Raw genomic sequence first — 25,752 nt, 5'->3', positions numbered from 1 at the left:
ATAATGTGTAGCACTTACTCAATAAATGTGTTTTTAAAAAATAAATAAATATTAGGTCCAATTATCTTTGTTGTCAAGTGAGAAAACTAAGGACCGGAATTATGGACAATGAGTAACATAAGTGGGATTCCAACACAAGTCAGTCTGATCTCAAAGTCTATGCTCTTCATTGCTAGTCAGACTTGTCATTAATAATGGTTTAGGCAAACTTCTCTAATCTTTGAATTTAGAACGATAAGTAGATCTTGAAATGTATGTGGTTATTTTCTCAGTTGTCTAGAACCTGAGATGTGGATCAATATTCCTGGTGGTTAAGGAAGATCCACCAGCAGCAAATAAATCCTCACCCCTATTTCTCAATTGTACTTGGCACTACCTCTCAATTCAGAAAACTTCCTCTTTTATGTCATCAGATGGATTCAGAAAAATTAAATGTTTTTATCAACAGAAAGAAAGAGTTTTTATGTTTTACTTGGAAATTCTTGGTGCTTGAATGACCTTTAGGAATTAAGAAATAAACTCCATTAATTTTTGTTCGAGGCTCTGTGATAAACAGAAATAAAGACAATTTGGCATCTGCATGTTATCTCCATTGGCACCAGGTACTCTTTTTAATCCTAAAACCACCACAGTACTGTGTACTTTGGCATATCAATGCCTTTTTCATTCTCAGCAACCTTTCCAGCTCCCTATTTAAGAATATTATACACGCTAATTAGAGAAGTTGCTTAAAAAACAAAACAAAACAAAAAAAAAACCTGGATAATATGATATTTTCCTGAGGAAAAAGAAAGCTAGAAATAAATGTATGCAGAAAAGAGAAATGAAAAATAAACTAGGTGCTAGTTTGGAATATTGCTGCCTTTTTATTTGACTTTTGCCGTGAAAGTTTGCATTGGGGGGTCATGAAAGTGCATGCCTTTACGGGCCTGGATGGCATCACTTATAAGAGAATCCACTAGGAAAATGAATATGGTATTGGAACTCCAAAGTATGAAAGAATGTGGATTATATTCAAAGTGCCTTTTAGGAATACTGAGGAAGAGTTTCTACTCTTAGTTGTGAAACTATTTAAGAATAATTGATTAAAACTTGTAAATACAGGGGGCGCCTGGGTGGCACAGCGGTTAAGCGTCTGCCTTCGGCTCAGGGCGTGATCCCGGCGTTATGGGATCGAGCCCCACATCAGGCTCCTCTGCTATGAGCCTGCTTCTTCCTCTCCCACTCCCCTGCTTGTGTTCCCTCTCTCGCTGGCTGTCTCTGTCTCTGTCAAATAAATAAATAAATAAATAAATCTTAAAAAAAAAAACAAACTTGTAAATACAGAATTGTGCATTCTATAACAAAAATAGGATTACAGAAAGACAATTCAAAATAATGAAATATTTTATTGAAACATAAGGCCATTTCTTATTTATGTTTATTATTAATTGTCTACGGAGGCAGGGATTTTTTAAAAGATTTATTTATTTATTTGAGAGAGTGAGAGAGAGACAGAAAGAGAGTGGGGAAGGGTAGAGGGAGAGAATCTTCAAGCAGACTCCCCGCTGAGCACAGAGCCCAGTGTGGGGCTCGATCCCATGAGACCATGACCTCAACCAAAACCAAGAGTGGGACGCTCAACTGACTGTGCCACCCAGCCATCCCAGGGGCAGGGATTTTTATCTATTCATTATTAGATTCCTAGTTCCTAGAGCAGTGCTGCCATTTGCTGTATTTGTTGAATGAATAAATTAAAGAATTAAGAATGTCGGCCTTGAGCGTGATGAAAGGCTAGCATATTAGTTTAGATGATTGGCTTGATGTTGAACTCCTTTGGAGTTTACATTTTCTTTGCTCTCATAATTTTATGAGTCAGGAATTTGGAAAGGGCTCAGCTAGAAAATTACTCATCTCTATGTGACATTCAGTGTGACTACTTGCTGACTGGGCAAACAGCTGCTCTGGTTTTGAAAAACCAAGTTGCTTTAATTTTCATGTCTGATGCTTTGGTGAGGATGACTGAATTTCCTCTCATTATGTGTAGTGTCAGGGCCTCTTCACAATATCCCAGAGCTGATAGTCAGAATTCTTACATAGTCTAGCCCCACAACTTCCTACTGTTTGGGTTTTAGGCAAGTTACTTCACTTTTCCAAACCCCAAATCCCCTCACTCGTGAAGTAAGATTAATAATTTATCTACCATATTGGAAAGTTACAAATGATAATTTGGATAAATGTTTGTGTATTTGTTTTAAGTTTTTATTCAATTTCTAGTTAGTTAGCATATAATGTAATATTGGTTTCAGGAGTAGATATCAGTGATTCATCACATACAAATAATACCCAACCACAAATGTCCTCCTTACTATCCATCACCCATTTAGCCCATCCCTCACCCATGCCCATCTCCCCTCCATCTATAGTTAAGAGAGTCTCTTATGGTTTGTCTCCTCTTTTTTCCCTGTTCCCCTCTGCTCATCTGTTTTGTTTCTTAAATTCCAAATATAAGTGAAATCTCTGACTGACCTATTTTGCTTAGCATAATACAGTCTAGCTCTATCTAACTCCATCCATGTCATTGCAAATGGCAAGATTTCATTCTTTTTCATGGCTGAGTGATATTCCATTATATACACATCTTCTTTATCCATTCATCAGTTGATGAACATTGAGGCTATTTCCATAATTTGGCTATTGTTGATAATGCTGTTATAAACATCAGGGTGCACGTGTGCCTTCGAATCAGTATTTTTGTATCCTTAGGTTAAATACCTAGTAGTGCAATTACTGGGTCATAGGGTAGTTCTATTTTTAACTTTTTGAGGAACCTCCATACTGTTTTCCAGAGCGGCTGCACCAGTTTGCATTCCCACCAACCATAAGAGGGTTCCCCTTTCTCTGCATCCTTGTCAACATCTGTTGTTTTCTGTGTTGTTAATTTTAGCCATTCTGGCAGGTGTGAGGTGATTTGGTATAATGCCTTGCCCATAAGTGTTCTTATCTATGAGTTATTGTTGATTTGAATTTTAAATTATAGGGATATTTTGTTGGGGTAAAAGAGTAAGAAAGATGTCCTGGGCCAAATCCCTGCAATGACTAAGTGTCCATTGATAGACAATGGATAAGGAAGATGTGAAGGTGTGGTATGTACACACACACACACACACACACACACACACACACACACACATAATGGAAGATCATGTTATAAGAAGGATGAGATCACGCCATTTGGGACAACATGGATGGACCTAGAAGGTATTATGCTGTGTGAAATCAATCAGACTGAGAAAGATAAATACCTTGTGATTTCATTAATAGGTGGAATCTTAAAAAAAAATGTAGAATCAGGAGTATAAATATACAGAACAAACTGATGGTTGTCAGAGGAGAGGGAGGTGGGAAGATAGGCAAAAAGGGTGAAGGGAGAGGGAAATACAGGCTTCCAGTTATGGAATGAATAAGTCACAAGAATAAAAAGCACAGTGTAAGGAATATAGTCAATAATGTTGTGCAGTATTCTGTTGTGACAGACGACAGTTACACTTGTAGTGAGCATAGCATAACATATAGAGAAGTTGAATCACTATGTTGTACACCTGAAAGTAATGTAACATTGTCGACTATAATCAAATAAAAAATTTAAAAAAGGAGGGATGCTTGTGTGGCTCAGTTGTTTAAACATCTGACTCTGGATTTCGGCTCAGGTCATGATCTCAGGGTCATGAGATCAAGCCCCAAGTTGGGCCCCATGCTCTATGTGGAGTCTGCTCAAGATTCTCTCTCTCTCTCTCTCTCTCTCTCTGCTTCTCCCTCCCTTTGCCCCTCCCCCACTCTCTCTTTCTCTCGAAACAAATGAATAAAATCTTTAAAAAAATTTTTAAAAAAGAAATAACATGGAAAAATCCTTCAAAATACATTTGTTTGAAGGAAAAAGAATATGGGGATGAAGTATTTAAAAAATAATTTGTGGAAAAGGTGATGATGGCATATAATAAGGATCTTGAATCAGTAGAAAAAGTATAGCTTGACTGGTAATAACAATAGCAAATTTTAATTAAAATTAAAAGCATATTGTATCACTACCTAATCTGAATTTAAATTTCTTAAATTTTTTCTATGCCTGCTAATGAAGATTTTTCTCTAAAACTATTACAAAATTGAGTTTTGTAAAAAAACTTATTCATTTATTTATTTGAGAGAGAGCACGAGCAGGGGCACGGAAGAGAGGCAGAGGGAGAAACAGGCTCCCCACTGATTGGGGAGCCCAATGTGGGGCTCAGTCCCAGGACCCCAAAATCATGACCTGAGCCACCAAGGCACCCTACAAAATTGACTTCTTTTAACTATCTCAGTTTTCCCAAATACAAACATGTACCATGACCTAACAATTGATATTTTATTTATGAGTCAACATATAAATTTATACTTCATGGAATAATCTTTTAACATAATTACTAGGTCATTAATTTTGAAATTAGTTTTCCAAAATTCACTTCTCTAGAGAGTCATCTTTATTGGATACATAGACTGGTTCTCATTCTTCAGGAAAGGAACAGTTATCTAAATACTGGATTTCATGACTCAGTGAAATGTTCTATATAAAGCAAAGGAAATTGCTAATAATTGTCATTATAATTGAAATTTCATACTCCTGGAAGATGGTTGCAATTCAATCAAAGTGATTTTGGACCTTTGAAAAAAAATATGCTGATATGTAGCTTAGCATGGAATTAGTAGTTTACGTTTTATTCTGAAGCCTATAATATTACCAATTCTCTCCAGTTATTAAAAACATAACTTATTTTGAAATATTGTTCCTTTCACTCGGTATAAAATTCTAGTAGTTTATGATCTCCTTTGATCGTCCCAAATATGGGCATTTATTTCTCCGTAATTCTTGTATTTATTCAAATTTATTCAAATCTTTATTGAACATCAACCACTGAGCATCATCTGCACTATGCTCAAAGTTCTAAACAAAATGATTTTTTCCAAAATCACAATGTTTCTAAAATTACACACTTACACACACAAATGTGTGCATAAACACACAAACACATATAGTAATCATTGGTAATCTTTTCAATTCTGTGAAATGCATGATTTAGTATGAACACTATGCTTTTAGAGTTTTCTCATAATAGAAATGTATATATTTGAATATGTAAGCATTCAAAGTATTTTTTAACATTTTCTTGGCAAACAAAGATGGATTAAAAATAGCTACTTATTGCACTATTCATAAACTTTCAGGAACATGACTAAAATTAGTGTCTATACTACTGTCAAATTAGAAAAATGGGAATATTTCAAGCAATAGAGAACAGCCAGATTTTATAGGAAAATACCTATTGTATTTTACAAATTTTATTTATTGCTTATATTTAAAATGATAATAAAACATAAATCAACATCAAAATTACTGTATTTCTATATTTCAGAAATAATTTGCTTCAAGTTTCTTACTTCCCCTAATCTCATTCTGTAACTTTTACACTGTAATTGTTTATTTTTCTCTACAGTGATAGTAGAGCATAAAATGCCATAAGCCTTGACAGAGATCAGGATTTAGTGATAACAGATACTTGTTGATATGCCAAGCTAAAGTCAAGATTTAATTTACATTTAGGTTATAATCAGCAAGGGGCAGTCCTATAAGAAAGATGAGAACTATGATCAAGAAACCATACTGTTTGGATGACTGCCTGTCTTCAGAGCAGTTTATCTGATGTGACTCAGATGGTAGGATTGGGATAATGTTACCTAAGACATAACAGTGGTTTGTCTAAATGAGTTTAAATCCAGGCACGGCAATTTACTAGTTGGTGATCTTGGGAGTGCTGTTCGATGCCTCTATAACTCAGTTCCGTAAGCACGCTTAAAGCGTCTTGTGAGTATTGAAAGCAATTATCTATAGAGAACTCTTACCACAATCTTTGGCACATAATAAACACAGTAACTATTACCTGTTATTATTAATTTAAATTTTATTAACATCATTACTACATTCAGTCAATAACCAACTTAGAAGAGTTTCATTAAAATAACCTTCACAAATTTGGAGTTACTATTTTTACTTTTTGTTTTGAAATAATTGGAGACTCACAGGAAGCTGCCAAAGAATGTACTGGGAAGTCCCATGCAGACTTGACCCAGTTTCCTCACAGTACAATAGCAACATCAGGAAATTGTCATTGGCACATCTACAGAGTTTATTCAGGTTTCATCAGTTATGTATACACTCTAGTTCCAAGCTAGGCTGGAAATCAGATGCCTACATGCAGTTGTTAGAGTCTCTGGGGGGAGGCTCAAAAAAATATCATCTTCCTATCTAAACTGATTTCTGAACAAATTTGGGAAAAACCCAAAATGTAGCCAACGGATCTTAAAATAATCGCCTTTATTACTCATAGTAGCAAGGCTGGAGAAAGTTTTATTTTCAACATGTTCCATTTCTGGGATGTTGGAATATTCTGTTATTTATCCAGATGCTGTTACAAGAGTGTGTTGTTTGTGAAAATTGATCAGGCAATTTACCTATAAGTTGTACTTAAAAAGTTACTTCCACATTTTCTACTTACATTTCAATACAGAGTTTAAAAAGAACAAAAATGTGGAGAAAAGACTTGGGTGTTGATATATGTGGGAGGAAGCTTTAAAGAACGAGGCTATAGCTCCAGGAGACTAGGGAGGAGTTTGCAGTGCAGAGCTTGGCCTTTAGAGCCTAACGTTCTCCTAGCTATGAGCGTTCACTTATACCAATGCATAAAGCTTCCCTTGCTGTGGGATGATCCTTATGTTTTGCTCTTAGTCATGGAGTGACTCTTGCTGAATTGATAGCTAACTGCTGTTCATAGGTTTTAGATAATAGGGATGTTTTCACTGAAAATAGCACAAACACAAAATTTTTGACCCATTTTTCCCCTCTTCCCTTCAGCGGGGTTTTTAAAGATGTTTGATCTCCTTGAAAGAGTATGATCTAGTCTTCAGGCTTTGAGTTATAAGTTAGCTGTCTTTGCAGTATTTCAGCCTACTGACCTCAAGCTAAAAAAGTTGGGCAATCTGAAAAGTTACAAAATTGAGAAATGAGCAAAAAAGAAAGGTTTGGGGCAAAAATAAAACTACTAACATCATCACCTACTATTTTCAATGTAGACTGTACATTTTCAACACGTTCTACAAAGCTTTTTTTGACAATAAAAACTAAGCCTTGCTAAAAGGTAAGGACATGAAGAATAATTCACCAAAAATAATCCACAATAGGTTTTCACTACACATAGATGTGTTATATGAAAGACAGATATTGGAGCCTTTTAAAAAAACTATTGAAAAAGCCTGTTTGCCTGAAGAATTACTGGCCTGACATCATGTCTTGCCCTGAATTTCTCCTGTTGATAATTCTCTACCAAAATTCCCTATTCCTCCTGGAGAAGAGATATGGCAATGACAATATTTAAACTCTATATTCAAAACACAAGACCTGGATCATTAAATATACATATGACTATATGTAAATGTGTGGCATTAATTGTTATGCTTTTCTTCTTCTGATTGATCATGTCATGGTTATGCTAGTTTAGCAAACAGTGTTTCCACCAATAATAATATGCTTGCAGTAGCTGTTGGTTTGTGATAGGTTTCTTTTGCCCTCTGTGGACACAGCTAGCCCTGCCTGAGTACGCATTCACATGTTTCAATATCCAGAACAGTTTTGATCTTGTTTTTGGGACTGGTGGTTTTCCAATGTAGACATTTTATAATTTTATCAGGAATTTCTTTGTCAGTATGTTAATTGTTGCTTTCGAATAACCTTCTTTGACTTATCTACAGCTTACCCTGAAATCTTTTATATATATAGAAATCAGTCTTTCTTCGGAACAGAGTAAATGACACTTTATTCATGATACTTTTCGAGATGAGTCAGATGAAAATCACTTTTTAATACCTGTTCCTGTGTAAAAATCTTTGAGCAGTGATAATCACTAAGTCCGGAATCAATTAGTAAGGCCTTATATCATCACCACCATCAACTTTAATACTGATAACACTTACTAAACATTGCTTTGTATACTTGTGACTCTACTACTGGACTCATGTCTCTTAAGAAAGTTAATTCCAACTCATTTAGGTTCTCCCAGCAGGCTTGCACATAACTCTATCTTTAAAAATTAAATGACTGCAATTAATTCACCACATTAGATGTTTGTTACCAAGGCAAAGTGTTGAGAAAATTGGATATATGTGATTTTTCTAGGAAGGAAAAGAAAAGAAAGTTCCACAGCAGAATGATGGATGGGGGAGGAAGTAATGGCTTGTACTACCATGCCAAAGGGTGGACCTGAGTAATCACTGAATAATCGTGAAAGTTCTGGCCTCCAAATACAAAGTCACAAAGAAGTGAAGATAAAGCAGAAAATCTAAGTGGGTGGATAACTGAAAAATAACTTCAACAATTTTACTAGCCTTAGACCTGATTGGAGAAAGCAAGCCTGTAGCAATATTATCAATGCTGAAAACTATTCGATATGTAATTGAATGTTATTTGTGTTTTGGATAATTGAATTTTGATTCCCAAATAATTCAAGTAGAGTGTAGCAGTGAAGCGAAAATCACATTCTAGTATATTTTGCATGAATGCTTTCCAATTAGAATACACAAGCGGCTCTGTGGTTCTATCACACTATGCAGTAGTTGCCGTGTCACACTATGGCCAGATTGCCATAGGAGATCACACGCAATTGTAAATAAACAATCTAAAATGTAATGCACAAAAATTAAAGTGTCTTAATAAAATGAACCGGAGTTCTACTAGCGTTAGGTGAAACAGGTTAGTTTTATAGCTTATGAAAATAGTGAATTAATAGGGCAGACACTGCATTTTGGCCATTGTATCTTATTTTATTTATTTATATTTTTATTTTTATATTTTGGCCATTTTAGAAAGTAAGTAAAAATTCAACCTGATTAATCATTATTACTAAGATTAAGTATATGTGAATCAACAAAAAGCTCAAAATCTTGTATCTGGCTATAGATATAAACTGTATATGACCTTTAGCAAATTAATATCTTAAAAATGTCTGAATCATAGTATTTAATGTTAAAGCTAATTCTGTATCCTTAGAAATTATTTTGAAAAAAGAAGCTTCTTGCATCTAGTTTTAATCATTTCTACATGGTTCCTTTTTAATATTCTTATTTGAAAATGAGCTAAAATTAATTTTTAAATTCAAATCACATATCTAATTAACACATCTTTAAAAGTGTAGCCAAAATAGAAAATAACCTTCATTCTTATGTTTACAAGGGGTCCTGGTTTCTATTATACTTAAGTTTTGCTTTAGCACAGTGTAATTTAGTCCATATTTCAAAGGTTATTAGCTTACTTGATGCCAAAAGGTCATCCATATTAGCGGTAATTGGCTTTTATAAATATTGCTCATTATGCAAATGTATTATTTACAAGCACCATTAGGCCAAAGTGGATTTGAGAACTTGGGTAATAGGTTCTCTGCATTCATTATGAGGCAAAATATTTGACAATAGATAAATTAGGAGTTCATCTTCAATATTAGGATATAATTGAGAATATGAAAAATTTGGAATGTTTTCTGGCTCATAAGCACTAAAACAGGACTGGTGGAGAGATAGAGATAAAATTAGATTGATTATAAATATCTGAATTCAGGAGATTATTCTTAACATCTATGCTGGAAATATTTGGTAATGCCTCTAACCAATCTAATATGCTTCCATATTATACCAAGTCAGTATCAGCTAACTTTGCGAGAACTAACACTAAAATATTTGGTTCTGGATTCACAGAGTACTGGAAGTAATAGGGGTTTTAAATTTTAGACACATCCAAATCTCACTTTCCTTCTTATAGACTGAGAAAGAAGTTTCTGCCTGGTTTAGATTATTTGAAAAGTTGTTCTGATATATTCGTGATGGCTTTAGTTAACAGTACTGTACTGCATACTGAAAGTTTGCTAAGAGACTAGATTTCAGATGTTCCTGTTCCCTCTCTTCCCCAACGCACACACAGAAAAGGTAACTATGTAAGAAGATGATCTTGAAATTAAATTTTTAGTAGTCATTTCATTACGTAGAGGTATATCAAATCATCGTATTATAAATCTTAAATATATATAATTTGTATAAAAATAAATTAAATCAACATAATAAAGAAAAGTCCTGCAAGAGAGCACAGGCCCTAAGAGGCCTGCGTTGGTGGTGTGGTGTGTTGACTTCAGAACCAGGGATGGAAGTTGCAATGGTAGCACTGAATTGTGGCATTATTTCTTTTAACTAACAGTTTTTGAGCGCTGGTACTGGAGATGGGAATAGAAAAATGATTAAAATACAGTCCTTGCTTTGTTTTTATTTTTATTTACCTTTTGTTTGTTGGTTGATTCATTTGTTTTACTAAATTGCTTGGACTAAACTTGAAGAATCTGTGTCTCCCATGGTGTGCAGTCACTAATGTTTAAGCTCAATATTTTTGCAGAATCTCCCATTTTAATCTTTTTTGCTTGGCTTCTTAGGGGTGACACCTTCCTCTGCATAGCTTAGTGATCACTTTGTAAATGATCATATGTTGTCTTCAAACATCTCAAATCAGGAAGACTTTCACCCTTCACCAATAGATCTTAGCATGGGTTAAAAGCAAATTTCAAAGTTTGGGCATTTTTAGAATCTACCTGGGCTTTTATTTTTTGCTAAACTGTCCTGTTTCCTCTGCACACAAATGTAGCTTCCTGGTAAGTCAGGCCTGCGTGGAAAGACTGGACCCTTTTCAGGTGCCTTGGAATATGTGTAGCCTTGCAGTTAGCCAGGGGGTGTATGGGGAGATGATCAAGCCCCTCAATGTCTCTCTCATATCTAGGATTTCCTTTTAACTGCTTAGCCCTCCCCATTTATTCCTCACCAAGATCACTCACTGAAAACCGCTAGATTTTTCATTTTCCACACCAGATCAAGTAAGCCCACTCCACAGCAAGGCTGCTCGCTTTCACAGCCTGATCCATCCTTAGGGAACCATTTTATTTATTTATTTTTAAAGGCAAGGAAGAATACTGTATTCAGTGTACTCTCAGTTTTGCATTTTATGACCGAGGTATTTACCAAAAGCATCAAAGAGGGGATTGACATTGAAGTAGATGTGAAAAAAAATTCCTGACCAAATACGATTTTACAGAAAGGCTACAGATAGAATACTCACTCATTCAGTTAAGACAATGTTCAGGTCCAGGGTGACAGGCTTTTGAATTATGGTAGTAGCCATGCAAATAAAGAGTATCTACATGATGTGATCTGAAAACATTAAAAATGGGTGGTGAATAAGATTTTGGAATTTTTAGAATAGAAAAAGGGTGCAACCATAAGTCAAAAGAGAATTCAAGAAAAACTTAGTTTCAGAGAAAGACAATACATTATCCTTTAGGCATGTTAAATTTGGGATGCTAGTAGGAAAGGCCTTTAGGAAAATGAGGTATAAGTACTCAGGAAAAAGTAAGAACTGGAGATAAGATTTGGAAATCATTGTCGTAAGCATGATCATTTAATCTATGGGAGGGAATGAGTTTTCTAAGATTATAAATATATGTACTATATATATTAATATGTAATATATATAATTATATGTAACATTATATATATATACACATAAAATCTAGTTTTCTAAGATACATATATTCTCTCTAATTTCTCTTTCAAATTCCTCTAAATTAGAGATTGTATGGGAGGAATAACAGCCAGAGAGATGACCAACCACTTGGCAAGTTCTAACTAACAGAGAGAGAGGGAAGGAGAAAGGAAGGAAAGGGGGGAGGTAGGGTGGGGAAGAGAGAAAGATTGAGAGAGAGAGAGGGATTGTAAGTTTAGGACAAACTGAAGAATGTTCTCCCTGAAGGTAGGAAAGGAGGAAGAGGTCTTACCAAAGGAGACAGAAAAAGAATGATTAATGAGGGAGGAAATGAACTAATAAAGACTTCTGAGAACTAAATGTGAATGAAGCTCCAAAGAAAAGCCTGATTGTACCAAACACTGCAGAGAAATGGCAGGCAGGATGACTGAGAAGAGGATTTCAGTCATTAGGTTGTCATTGGAGATCTTGCCCGTATAACTCTCAGGGAACTGAAATTTATGGTAGATAATTTTAAGTAAGGTATTTCTATAGAAAGAGGATGTTATTTCTAATTATATTCATGCAAAGCCTTATTTTATAAGTATTTTTATTATTTTAATAATGAGAAGAGTTCAACATCTTTTTGATTTCATCTATTCAGTAAACAATACCAGAATGATACAATAATCATATCAATAACTGTTCTTCTAAAATTTACATTCTTTTGTTATTGATTTGTGTACATCATTTTAAAAAGACTTTTTAAGGAGTGCCTGGGTAGCTCAGTCCTTAAGCGTCTGCCTTCGGCTCAGGGCCTGATCCCAGGATCGAGCCCTGTGTTGGGCTCCCTTCTCCGCTGGGAGCCTGCTTCTTCCTCTCCCACTCCCTCTGCTTGGTGGTCCCTCTCTCGCTGGCTGTCTCTCTCTCTGTCAAATAAATAAATAAAATCTTTTTTAAAAAAAGACTTTTTGAGTACATGAAAGACTGAACTTAAGGTCTTTGTGCATTGTGTCATTTTTATTATAACATTCCTCTGAATTTGAGATTGTATAAGAAGAATGAGAGCCAGAAGGGAGATGAACCACTTGCCAAGGTCATACAGCCAGTGAGTGAAGGAGCTGGGATTCGAACTCATGTCTGTTAGAGCCAGTAATCACTCTACTAAGCCATACCTCCAGAAGCAGAAGATGCATACTCCTGTGCCCATACAAGCTTCCTGCCATGCGTATATAAGCACAATTTTCCCATTCCTACTCTCAATGCTGTAATCCATACTCTTCCTACCTACATTTTAGCTGTACCTTTCTCCTCTACTGATTCCTCTTTCCCCACCTCTAATTTAACATACATACTGCAGCCTCCATGATCTTTTTAAAGTGACAGTGATCTTAAATAAATAAAAAAAGAAGACACTCTTGCTCCTTTCAGTGTTCTTGTAATTATTTTTAAACTTTTTCTCTAATATTATATCACATTTCTCCTTTTCTTAGGCTTATTATCAACCTGTCTTACTCTTTGTCCTGGCTTTTATTTCCATACAACTACATTTATACTAGATTATAAACTATACAACAGAAAGAGCTATATGTTGTTTAACTTGATGTTCCTATCCCTCCCAAGTTAAAATAAAAACTCCTTGTACTATTCATTGGATTTGCTGAAGTTTGTGAATGACATGTATGTATCATACATGTGTCATACACCTCAGTATCCGCACTTTTTTCCTTTCAGATATTCAATAAATATTTATTGAATACATGAATGAATGTGTGGGTAAAAAGAAATTTCTAATCGGCTACTAAATATGCATTGGTCATAGATATATAGAGCAGCTTATCTCTTTACTCTTGATAAAACAACAAGATAGAGGAATAACACACCATCTTTGGTCAAATAAAAGCATATTTCTTTTTTTAAGATTTTATTTATTTATTTGACAGAGAGGGAGCCAACAGAGAGGGAACACCAGCAGGGGGAGTGGGAGAGGGAGAAGCCGGCTTCCTGCTGAGCAGGGAGTCCGATGTGGGCTGGATCCCAGAACGCTGGGATCATGACCTGAGCCGAAGGCAGACACTTAACGACTGAGCCACCCAGGTGCCACAGAAAAGCATATTTCTTGAAAAATAGCAACGATTATCCCTTAACTAAACTTTGTAATTTTTAGATGCCCACAGATGTCTCGAGGGTGCATAATGTGTGCGTGTGCACGTGGTGAGGGTAGAGCGATGGAGAATACCATAGCTTGAAACTTATACCAAGCACGTACATGTAGTCCTTATGACTGAAATTCGCGATAGCATGGCTACAAAAAGTGATTACTTAGGCCAATTTAAGGAAAGATCAATCATTAAATTATTTTTTTTTCTTAATGATTATTGTTGATAAACACAGCTTTTGATTATCTGGATTTCTACGTCTTAATCAGTTGTATTGACAATGTGCACTAGGTCCAAAATAATGAACTAATTTTATTGCATCTTTACATAAACCCAACTAATTGTAAATAGAAATTATACTCAAGACTCCATAATATTTCAAATAGCATTTAGGGATTATTATGAATACTGATCTTCTCTCCCTGCAGCTAAACAATGGCTAAAGTTGCCAATCACAAATTAGGAATAAGATGATAACAAATCATTGGTTGTGGTCTGATACTAGGACCATAATCACCTACAGAATATTTTTGCTTGCCTGAGTGCAAATGAAACTGCTCAAATCAGCAGGTGCTTCCTTTCTGTGCCAAGAAATCTCTCACTGAAATACACTAAAGAATTAGAGCTTTGTAATGGGGGAAAACCCATAATACAGAGCACCTGGATCCAGATCTAGTTTGATTTCCAGGTTTGATGAGGGTAGTTGGGGCTGAATGGTTAAAGACAATAAAAGGCAGGAAATATTGAGCAGGTGTGTATATCTCGGTTCACTTTTCATACTTAATATAGGCACAACATTCATGAATGTAAAAATTGTAATATGAAGCATCTTTAAGATTATATTAGGATGTTAGCAATATTAATTCCAAATCAGGTTGTCTGAAAGGGTATATGTACCATCTCTAATCCTTCAAAGTATTATTTTTTTAGTTTCAAAAATTCTTGGGAATCAGTGACAATGGATACTTCAACTGTATCTGCTATTTCGTTAATTCTTTTTTTTTTTTTTTAAAGAAGCACATCTGACAAAATGTTACCAATTTTCAGTTGCTATTATTGACACCTAGATTCCTGTTATACAATTTTCAGGACTTACCTCTTGCTGAAGCCATTTGCCAGCATTGATGGGAAGCCAGAATTGGTATTATTGACTCCATCTCATAGATGTGACAACTGAGGCACCAAAAGGGTCGATGACAGATGTTAATGGCAGGGCCAGAATTAGAATTTTCTTTTCCGATTCAAGGGCATAACAATATCTTTCAAACAGTAGCTTTCAAATATCATAACAATATCTTTCAAGAGCATAACAATCTCATGTTAAGTAAAGTAACGACTCTTTACTTGTGTTATTGTATTTCTTCAGGAGACTATGCACAAATTTTTAGGTAGATAATCTACCATTTCCTGGACATGTATTTATTGCTCAGAGTGATGCTGTAAGTCTAAAATCATTCTTTATGTTTGATAGATTTAAAAAAAAAAAATGAAGACAATGTGTATTGCTTAGCTCGGCTGTACTGTTACTTTTTTTTAATGCCACATTTCAATGATTTACAATAAGAATATCCTATTCACATTATATACTTATAAGTGTGAGCCAACTACTTATTCAGCGTGAAGCAGCAGCCCCTAGTTGAAACATGCAATTCTCATTTCAGAGGGGAAAGAGCAAGTTAGCTTGTGAAACATAATGACTTTTAAAGATTTATTTATTTATTTTAAAGAGATAGAGATCATGCGTGAGAAAGGGGCAGAGGGAGAGGAGGGAGAATCTCAAGCAGACTCCCTGCTGAGCACAGAGCTTGATGTGGGACTCCATCTCAGCACCCTGAAATCATGACCTAAGCTGAAACCAAGAGTCAGACTTAACCCACAGAGGCACCCAGGTGCCCCAACCTAATGACTTTTAAAGCTTCTTCTCAGAACTGACCCATGTAATATCTGCTCACAATCCATTGGCCAAAGAAAGTCACATGCCCAAGCCCAGCTTCAAATGGGTGGAGGTTTCTGCTCCTACAGCTGTGGCTGCAAGGGCTGGAAATGCAATCCTCTTGCAGTAGGGAAACCAGCGGTAAGCATACCTGCGCATGGTGTTTCACTCAGATTGATAACTGACAGAGGTGCACTTTTGATCGAGGTCTACGGACTTCACAATCAACATTGCCTTTCAAAGATAACTTGTTTTATAGAACAAAATAAGATTATAAAATATGTGTTATTTGTTCTTAACTCATACTTTTTATGATGAAATGGACAAAGTTGGAATTTCAGTTATCACAGGGGGCATGACCGTGTTTAACTATAAATTCCAATGTTGGTTTTCCTTAATGAATCATTTCCTTTATCTGTTTTGGCAAAAATTGTATATGCATATTTCACATGACATAAATAAAGTTGTTTAGAAAAGAATAAGTGGTTAATATGACAGTTCTTTTCACAGTTTGCTAATTTAACAAAGGTTCTATTTTTGTCAAAATAGCCAACTATGCCTGAGAACATTACCAAATAATTAAATCAAGGTTCTTTTTTTTTTCTGGATTGTGATTGTCAAAAATCTGTATGCCAGATCTATATGGGATGCTAAAACATAAAGCTTGAAAGGATTAACTGTCCATTTCAAGAAGCCAATCTCTTGCAGAAGCACTGAGTGACCAAGTGTACAGGAATCATGAGGTTAGAAATTGGATATAATAAAAGTCAATACAATAACCTCTTTCATGTGTCAAGAACACATCACAACACTGTGAAGGAAAAGTTTGTCTCCAACTTTCCTGCTTTTCTTGTGTATCTCCCCATAGCCATCTGGTATAATTAGGACTAATTAGTACTCTTCCTCCACTGTGTACCCCCTCTGTCAGTCCTGGCACACCACAACTTATGTGCATTTTGAAGATATCTGGATGTTGCTAGGCAAGGTCAAGTAGCCATGCAAAGATAGGAGAAAGATAGCATTCGGCTTAGTGAATTTTCTATTAAGTGGGTGGCTCAGAAACTTTGATTTCTCTCTTTCTTTTTGTGGACAGAGAGGTACTACAGGTTAGTGGTTAAGAATATGTCCTCTTGGGGTGCCTGGGTGGCTCAGTCGTTAAGTGTCTGCCTTCGGCCCAGGGCATGATCCCAGGGTCCTGGGATTGAGCCCTGCATCAGGCCCCCTGCTCCGCTGGGAGCCTGCTTCTTCCTCTCCCACTCCCCCTCCTTGTGTTCCCTCTCTTGCTGGCTGTCTCTCTCTGTCAAATAAATAAATAAAATCTTAAAAAAAAAAAAAAGAACTTGTCCTCTCAACCATACTTCTCTGCCTTTGAATTCCAGCTATGAGATTTTCTAGCTGTGTGACTTTGTCCAAATTACTCTCTGTGTCCCAGATTCTATATTTATAAAATAGGCATAATAGGTTTGTTTTGAGGCTTAAATGAGTTTATATATCTATCTGCAATAGTTTAGAATGTTTTCTATAAGAGTTAATAGTATTTAAATAATAGCTACAATAGCTATACTGGAAGGGATTCATATCAGAAGTATACGGTATATTAACCAAATTAGTTACCCAATGCTGCATTTAAGGTCATTGTATAATTTAATGATAATAGAATGATAATTTATTATTTCTCATGGTTCATGTGGAACTTAAGAATGGCTCAGCAGAGAGATTCTGGCTTGGAATCTCTTGCGAGTCTAATGCAGTCCAATATCAACGGATGCTATGGTCATCTCAAGGCTGGACTGGAGCTGGAGGATCCACTTCCAATGTGGCCTATGCATATGGCTAGGAGCCTCAGTTTCTCTCCCTGCAGGTCTCTTGAGTATCCTCATAGCATCATGGCTGACTTTCCCCAGAGGGAGGGATCTGAAAGACCGAGGTGGAAGCTGCAATGTCTTTTATGACATAGTATTAGAAACCACATGCTGTCATGTGAACTGTATTCTATCAGTCATTCAGTCAAGATCTATGTCAAGGTGAGAGGATCTATGCAAGTGCAGTAATACCACAAAGGTCAGGGTCACCAGGGGCCTTTTGGGGGCTAACACCTGAACTAACTTCATAAGGGAGTGAGACATTAAATAGAAAAGAAGATAGATTAATTTGCAGTGTGGAATAAAACTGCATTTGGAAAAGAACTAGTATGCTCATGTTCTTGTGATCACTGCATTCTCTTTTTCAGAGCCTCTCTAGAGGTGAACTCTAATAAAAATCAACATGCAGCTTGCTGATTATGCATTTAGAATAAGGAAAATTAGATGGAAGGTTAGAATATTTAGTTGCACAGACAATAATGACCTGATACATTCAATGTTGCAGTTGGGGTTATAACTGCCCCAGAATTCAGTCTGTGAGTCAAAACACTGCCAGGCACTCTCAGGCTGTTCCTGGGTGGGATTCGTCAGTGTTTGCTTCTGTTACTCCTTAAAAATCTCTTTGCAACAATGACTAACCCTATGTAAATGGCACTTCTCTTCATTCAAACCTTTTTCGGGGAGATATTCTATCCTATTAGACCAATTGCATACCTTTATTAGACCAATTGCCTAATGATCTTATAGTTTAATGCTCAGAGGCCAATCCCATCAAAAATGACTGGAGGTATCTCGGTGTTTCCTCCATGTGCTGTATATGTGCCCTATGCTCTATTCCAATCTTTCCCATTTTTCTTGGCTCCTCAGAATTTGTACCTCAGGGCTCCTGTGGGTCTTTCAGAAAGTTCTGCTTCTTCCCAGATGTAGCGTTCACTTCCCTTGATGGAAAACTACTGAGAGTCTATCACTTTAGCCTCTCGCATATTTCTCCTCAGGGAAGGAAGAATGATTTAATCTCTCCCCTTTCTCTTGGAGTGAGCTGCGTGTGGAGAGTGTCTTCCTCTTTTCCTCCACGTTTGGAGGCCCTGCCCCACAAGAGAAAACTAGCTGTAGACTACACAGGCACTGCAGGTTTTGGGGAGTAAGTTAACCTAATACTGTTTTTTGTTTTGTTTTGTTTTTTATAATTTGGAAATTCAGTTACCTTCAAATAAAAGACACATTCTTGATCAGCAATAAAGATGATACTAGGTCCCTTTCTGCCTTATTTCTTGTCTTATTTCAGGATTGTATTAATTATCAGACAGGTATTAATTATCAGCCTCCTAAATAAAATTCCCTATAGTGTTCTATTCCTTGTTATTTCCTCAGAAACTTTCTCTCTCATATTGAGGAGCTAGGAAACAAGGGATTACAAAGCCAAGATGGCAATGGCATTCCAACAATGGTTTTTCTCATCAAATGCCTTTATCTGTGATACATACCATGTGTTCCTTTGGCCTCATGAAATCCTTTCACATGCAACTTGCCTTTCATTTTCTGTTATAGAAGATTACTTATTAATGTATTTATTTATTATTCATACTTTAGCTATGTGTAAAAAGGATTCTGTTGCTGTTTATATTTTATGCTAGACAATAAATTCTAAATGGCTTATGAACGCTTATGCTTTTTATCTTACATTACACCATAATCCTATTTGTAACTTCAGAGTCTTCCAAGTGAGCTCTATGGAATTGTGGTATATATTACAATGACGAAGAGACTGCTAGTCAGAGACTTTAATTCAAGTCCCAGCTTGTGACTCTGGATAACTCACTTATTCATGTATAACTTAGGTTATTTATGGTTCTATCTATAAGACATCATTGTTATGAGGATCAAATAAAATATTATATATAAAAGAAATTTAAAATAATATAAAATTTCCATGAAAAATTACCATAATTATAACTAAACCATTAATATAAAGAAGATCTCTAATAGTTGTAATTTTAAGATATTGCCTCAAGTTTTTGGTCGTTATGGGGGAAGTTGCCATATGTTCCATTTTAGGAGATATTAATAGTAATTATTAAAATCGTATTTTAAACATGTGTATGTTATGGGAATAAGACAACTTTAAATCTTCTTTTCAAATAGGATACTCTTACTCTTGAGAGAATAACATATAGTGTCCCTGACTACTAGTTTTTAGAAGGTATAAGGAGATTCTATGATCTAGTCTTGTGACTTGCTGATAGTAAATAAAATGGTTACATGTGTAAGAAACTTATTTTTAATATCAAAGAAACATTTATACTACATAGAACAAGAAGAATGAGAATACTGAGCGTATTCATACTGCTGATAGTTATAGTTCATATTTTGTGTTAATTCCAAGTTAATTGCAGATTCTTTTTTTTTTTTTTTTAAGATTTTGTTTATGTACTGGAGAGAGAGAACAAGCAGTGGAGAATGGTAGAGAGAGAGAGGCAGACTCGCCGCTGAGCAGGAAGCCGGACACAGGGCTCGATCCCAGGATCCGGAGATCATGACCTCATCCGATCCCAGGACCCGGAGATCATGACCTGAGCCGACTCTTAACTGACTGAGCCACCCAGGCGCCCTGAATATTCTTGATTAGGTACGTTCAGCACTTCTGCTTGATTGGTCTTACAGTGTTTTACCCATCTTCTCATTGCAGTTCTTTCTCTAAATGTTTCTGCCTGTCTCCATTTTCATTAAGAGGTAACAAACTCGTGGCCCAAGGACAGAATCTAGCCCAAAGTGATTTTTTACTTGGGCTAGAGAGTACTCACTTTTTTTTAAAGCTAATATGCAAAATCTGAACATTTTATATAATAATCCATATTACTAGATTCTACGAAAAAATTAAAAATGAGAACTTGTAACATTGAGCTCTCATTTCTGCATGGCTGAAATACACTGGAGCCAATTTTCCTCCTCTAGCTAACGTAAGATCTCTCTAATTCACCGGAGCCAGACCCTCCCATACACCCTGCTTTCTATTGTCTCCTCCTTGTTTGCTTCACCTGTGTGATCTGTCTGACTCCTGAAGTATTCGCGCTTTGGACCTGGTAGAGTTTTCATTCATTTGTAGTCTCCTTGATCTGTCTTTTAAGTATTTTTCTCTTTGAACTTTGTTTATGATTCTCGAATTAATTATTTGGAAGTGGTCCTTCTAATTTAAATCTTGATTGATGAAATTATAACATACCTTTGTTTCTTAAAATTGGGAATTCTTACTATTGTTATTTCATGGGTTCCTTGACTATATAAAGGACACACACACTGAGAAAAACATTCATCAGATCTGCACAGCTTGATAGGAGGAATTTATACTCTGAGAAACTGGAAGGGCAGAGGTGTTTTTGAGAAAACCAAATTGAGATCACGAGCATGGAGTACTTACTATCATGTCAGGTAATTACAAATTTGCTTATCTTGTGCTTATCCTTTTCAATGTGGCTATTCTCTCTTCTTACCAAAGCTATCTTACAAAGTGGCTGGCATTAAAAAAAAAAAAGACAAAATTTCATCTCTGAGATGAATTCAGTGGATAATACCTGGACATTGTTCAAACAAATCATTTTTAAATTATGGGAGGAAATTTAGCAAGTTGTGCTCAAAGTATTAAGTATTTTATTTTTCAGAAGAGTTTTTTAGGAGGATTCCTTAGAGTTACTGAAATATTCCTGCTGTTACAATTTCTTTGTTGAGTCCACACATCTGTTTGCTCACTAAACAGGCTGTGAAACATCCTAGGAGTGATTTGAGTTTAAGTGATATCCTGACAAATGGCTCTAGTTTCGGTTATTGGGATGGATGGAGCCTGTACCCTAATTAGGCATAGGGTGAGTGTTCCAGGGATACCTCTCTCATCTGGGATCTTTTTGGAATGAATTTTGAAGAATGCCACTCCCGTAGAATGAGGAACACTGCATCTGGGAAGAAGCTGCCTTGTTATCTTTAGGGAATATCAGTACTCCTGGTGTGCACAAAAGAGAAGCCTCTTAACATATGCACTGCAACCTTGGATCCTTGTTTCTGTCTGAGTTTGGTTAAAATATAGAGATCTGCTTATTTTTTAATTAACTAGGATTTGGTTTGGGATTCCTGAATTTTAGTTGAGCATACGTAATACTTTTTCATGTGTTTCACACATCTGGTGTAGAAATGCATTCTGCCTCACATTTCAGACCTATATTCTATTTCCATCTGAAAATTCTTTGTAGTCTCATCAAGACTCCATTCTTTATTTGTATCTCTATCTTCTGCTTCAGCTCACCATTTTATTCCCATGAGATCTTAAGGAAGCATGTTGCTTTTCTCAAAAATGGAACAATTGAACATACCTCTATTTATACTTTGAGAAAGGACAGTCTTGACATGATATGCACACAGGTTTTACTTATAGGGAAGAGGCAAAAGGGAGATACCATAACTTGCCTTTTTATTATCCACTATTAATTTACAGGGCAAAGCTCTGAGTTAAACGCTCAGTTCTCTCAATTACTAATGGAATGCCACTAAGGCAAATTAATTCTGTAACAAAAATCTCTTGGGAATTGGTTATATGGTCCCAAAAACTTATGAGTGTCTTCAACACTTTTTCAGGCTATTTCTCTGTTTCCAGCTCACTAACATGATATTGATTGGGAAGGAGTATAAATTAAATGAATTAAGTTGTCTGGTTAAGCGATTATGCATAACAATACAAGTGGATGGAATCACAGTTCATTTATTTTTAATAATAATCTATAAACTTTTACCTATTTTGTAAGTTTGTAGGAAGGACATTACTAAATGTTAACAAATAATCTCTATTAAATATTTGTCCACAAAAATCTGATCTGCTTGATAAAGGTATGGACAGCGTATCGAAATATTTTTATAGAGCTCAATTTGCTCTCTCCACAGCACAGGTTCAACCATTGTTTGTCCCTTCTCTCATACAAAACTTCAAACTCCTTATTTTATTTTATTTTTTTTGTTTTATTTTTTATTTTATTTTATTTTTTTTAATAATGATTTTTTTATTATATTATGTTAGTCACCATACAGTACATCCCCAGTTTCCGATGTAAAACTCCTTATTTTAGATAAAATCTCAATTTGATGTAACCAGTTTAGAGATATATGTTCTCTGATAGAATCCAGCCAAGCCATCTTATAGAGATTTCATCTCTAGTACCACCTGTCAATCTCTTAATATTCCTTCAGATTTCCTGGTACCAGAGGGTTACTCATTCTTGATTACATTGCTTTCATCTTAGAAACGGACCCTTCATGGCCTCAGGTGTTTGGATGTGTGAAAATGAATAAAAGAAACCCCATTTAAAATGGAGTCCAGACACCCTGAATGGGGAGTTCTTACACATTACCCCTTGCTACGGTTTTCAGACCCTAGCAGGAAAAAGCATACTTTGCATTCCCAACAGGAAAAAGCTTACTTTACTACCCTAGCAGGAGGAAGGAAGATTTTCTCCTTGACCAGCAACAACCCAGCCAATGAGAACTTGCCACAACCCTGACCTCACACTCTCTTCCAAAGGACTTTCATTACAAACGGTCCCGGCAACTTCCTTCATTTCTCTATAAAAGAATACCCCTCTCTTTTGTTCTCCAGACTTGCCTATGATTCACCACAGTTTGCATATTCTGAATTGCAATTCCTCCTCTATTGCCAAATAAACTCATTCTGCTGGTAAACTAACTGGCTATTTTATTTTTAAGGTTGAGAGATGTTTTCTACCTGATTAACTCATTTTTCTAACAGCAGTAACAAGATTTTCCTTTTTATCTCAAAGTAGAGAAGTATTCATTCAAAGTTGTGTATCGGGAGATTTACGGTATTTTTACATTAACATGTGCGTATTCTTTTTAATGATGCAGCAAATCTTACCACATAAAATTAAAACACAAGTTTAAGTAGATTAAACTTGAAAACAAATATATATGTAACTTGATAAACTATGAAGCAATAATTATATTAGTTATCTTATAACCTTGGTTGATATATATATCATATATATGTAAAACTTACATTTTACTTTTTTCTTATATTCAGCCTTTAAAATTTTTAGGACTCTCTGAAGGCTGTTTCACATATGCTTATAGACTACTTTCAGTAATGATATGGTAACTGGTTTTATTTCTATCCTCTTCCTCAACCTCCATTGTATGGACACAGGTACAGTCATGGCCTCTAGGCACCACTGGTTCTATTGCTCTCTGCCGTGTCTCCTGCTTGCCCTCTGGTGCATTTTCCCGGTCTGCCTTATTCTCGTACACTCTGTGGTCTCTGGCTTTTACACCAGAGACAAATCAGTAAAGTTGGGGAGAATGCCTCTTTCTCCTTTTACATTACTGCAATAAATGGGCAGGAAAGATAACTCTATCGGCAGTTAAGACTTTGAGTGTCTCTACTGTATTTTTTAAAAAAGATTTTATTTATTTATTTGTCAGAGAGAGAGAGAGAGTGAGCACAGAAGTGGGAGGAGGGGCAGAAGGAGAAGCAGACTCCCCGCGGAGCAGGGAGCCCAATGCGGAACTTGATCCTAGGACCCTGGGATCATGACCTGAGCCGAATGCAGATGCTTAACTGACTGAGCCACCCAGGTGCCCTCTACTCTAGTTTATGTGGCTGAATGTGACCTCTGATTTGGGAGTTCATACTTACAAACAATTTACAACTTCATCTTGTAAAAGGAGAGGATCATCCATGAACTGGTGAGGTGTGGTTGGCTACTGATTTGGGGAAACTTGGAGATACAATGACGATTGATTAAGGAAGAGGTTTGGAAATGGGATGAGAGGTGTTATGTTTAAGAGGTTATGTTTCACAAATTTTGCCAGTGGAAGGCGGTGCTTGGATATACTAGGCTAAACCTCAAAAAGTGAGGCTTGGTTAACTCTGCCAAAAATTGTGCAACTCTCCAGTCTCCAGGGAACTGACCTGCAAGGAAACCATAGACCATGGGAGATGGGAGATTGGATTTTCCTGCTGAACATTCTGTGTTCACTCTGCTGTCCTTTCTAGTTCTTTTGCCTTCTCTGTCATATCCCTGTCCATCCAGTCTCATCTTTCCTGGTTGAACCTTCATTGTTAATTGTTAATTGTTAAAAAGATAACCAAATCAGTGTCTAAAGAGAAATCCTGGATTTCCTTTTTTTCTTAGATTTATTTATTTATTTGAGAGAGAGAGCACGAATGGGAGGGGCAGAGGGAGAGGGAGAGAGAATCCCAAGGGCAGGGCTCAATGTCATGACCTTGAGATCATGACCTGAGTTGAAACTAAGAGTTGGACCTTCAACCAACTGTGCCAGCCAAGTGCCCTGAGAAATACTGAATTTCTAATAAAAAGGCTCTTTAATTTTCAAATACAGCAAGGCAGGGCTGATATATCAGTGTAAGTACCTGGAACCAGCAAACAAATCTGAATAACAAGCAGCATGTTTTCTTCCAAATCACCTGGTCCTCCTGAAGACAAGATTTGATATTAGGTCAAGCTCATTGGAGGTTTTTGGTTTTGTTTTTTTTTTTTCACTTTTTAGACTGAATTCTCTCTTCAGGAATCTTAAGTAAGTTATGCAAACAGGCTTCCATTGGACCTGCACCAGTTATTCCCAAATACGTCTGGATGAACTGCAAATTAAACTTAGAACATAAGAGAGACACCTGCTACATTTATGTAGTTGTACGAATACATTGTATTTACTGACATGGCTCACATGGCCACAATATTTAATAGTTATTTCAGATATCATTGATTATCAACACATTTCTATTTAGTTTTTTTTTTAAGATTTTATTTATTTATTTGACAAAGAGAGAGACAGCCAGCGAGAGAGGGAACACAAACAGGGGGAGTGGGAGAGGAAGAAACAGGCTCCTAGCAGAGGAGCCTGATGTGGGGCTCGATCCCACAACGCCGGGATCACGCCCTGAGCCAAAGGCAGATGCTTAACCGCTGTGCCACCCAGGAGCCCCTCTATTTAGTTTTTAAGAGTTATTTACAAATTCCATTTTTAAAAGTAGCTAACACTTTTTTTTAAGTTGCCTATATTGTGAACAATTTCCCAAGTGGAAGGACTAGAGCAAGACTTATGAATAGTTTTGTGGCTTGTTATATATTTCCCTTCTTTTGTTCATTGAAAACATTTATTAAGCAATATCTAAAT

The 25,752-nt window shown here is 36.1% G+C and overlaps 1 long non-coding RNA gene across 3 annotated transcripts in view; it reads left to right on the top strand.

The window, feature by feature from the left end:
- Window positions 1–25,752, top strand: part of LOC113266165 (uncharacterized) — a 137,174-nt gene that overhangs the window by 77,049 nt on the left and 34,373 nt on the right. For 2 of the 3 annotated variants that reach the window (XR_008957177.1, XR_008957178.1), the window contains exon 5: window positions 19,982–20,191. This is a non-coding gene — a long non-coding RNA (uncharacterized LOC113266165). Of the gene's footprint in view, window positions 1–19,981; window positions 20,192–20,849; window positions 21,102–25,752 lie in introns of those variants that run through there. The other variant, XR_008957179.1, reaches the window with a different exon arrangement.

Source organism: Ursus arctos, unplaced genomic scaffold, assembly GCF_023065955.2.
Source record: "Ursus arctos isolate Adak ecotype North America unplaced genomic scaffold, UrsArc2.0 scaffold_37, whole genome shotgun sequence".
In the NCBI taxonomy this organism is placed as follows: domain Eukaryota; kingdom Metazoa; phylum Chordata; class Mammalia; order Carnivora; family Ursidae; genus Ursus; species Ursus arctos.
The sequence above is the reverse complement of the archived record's forward strand: the minus strand, read 5'-3'. Positions and strand labels throughout refer to the sequence as shown.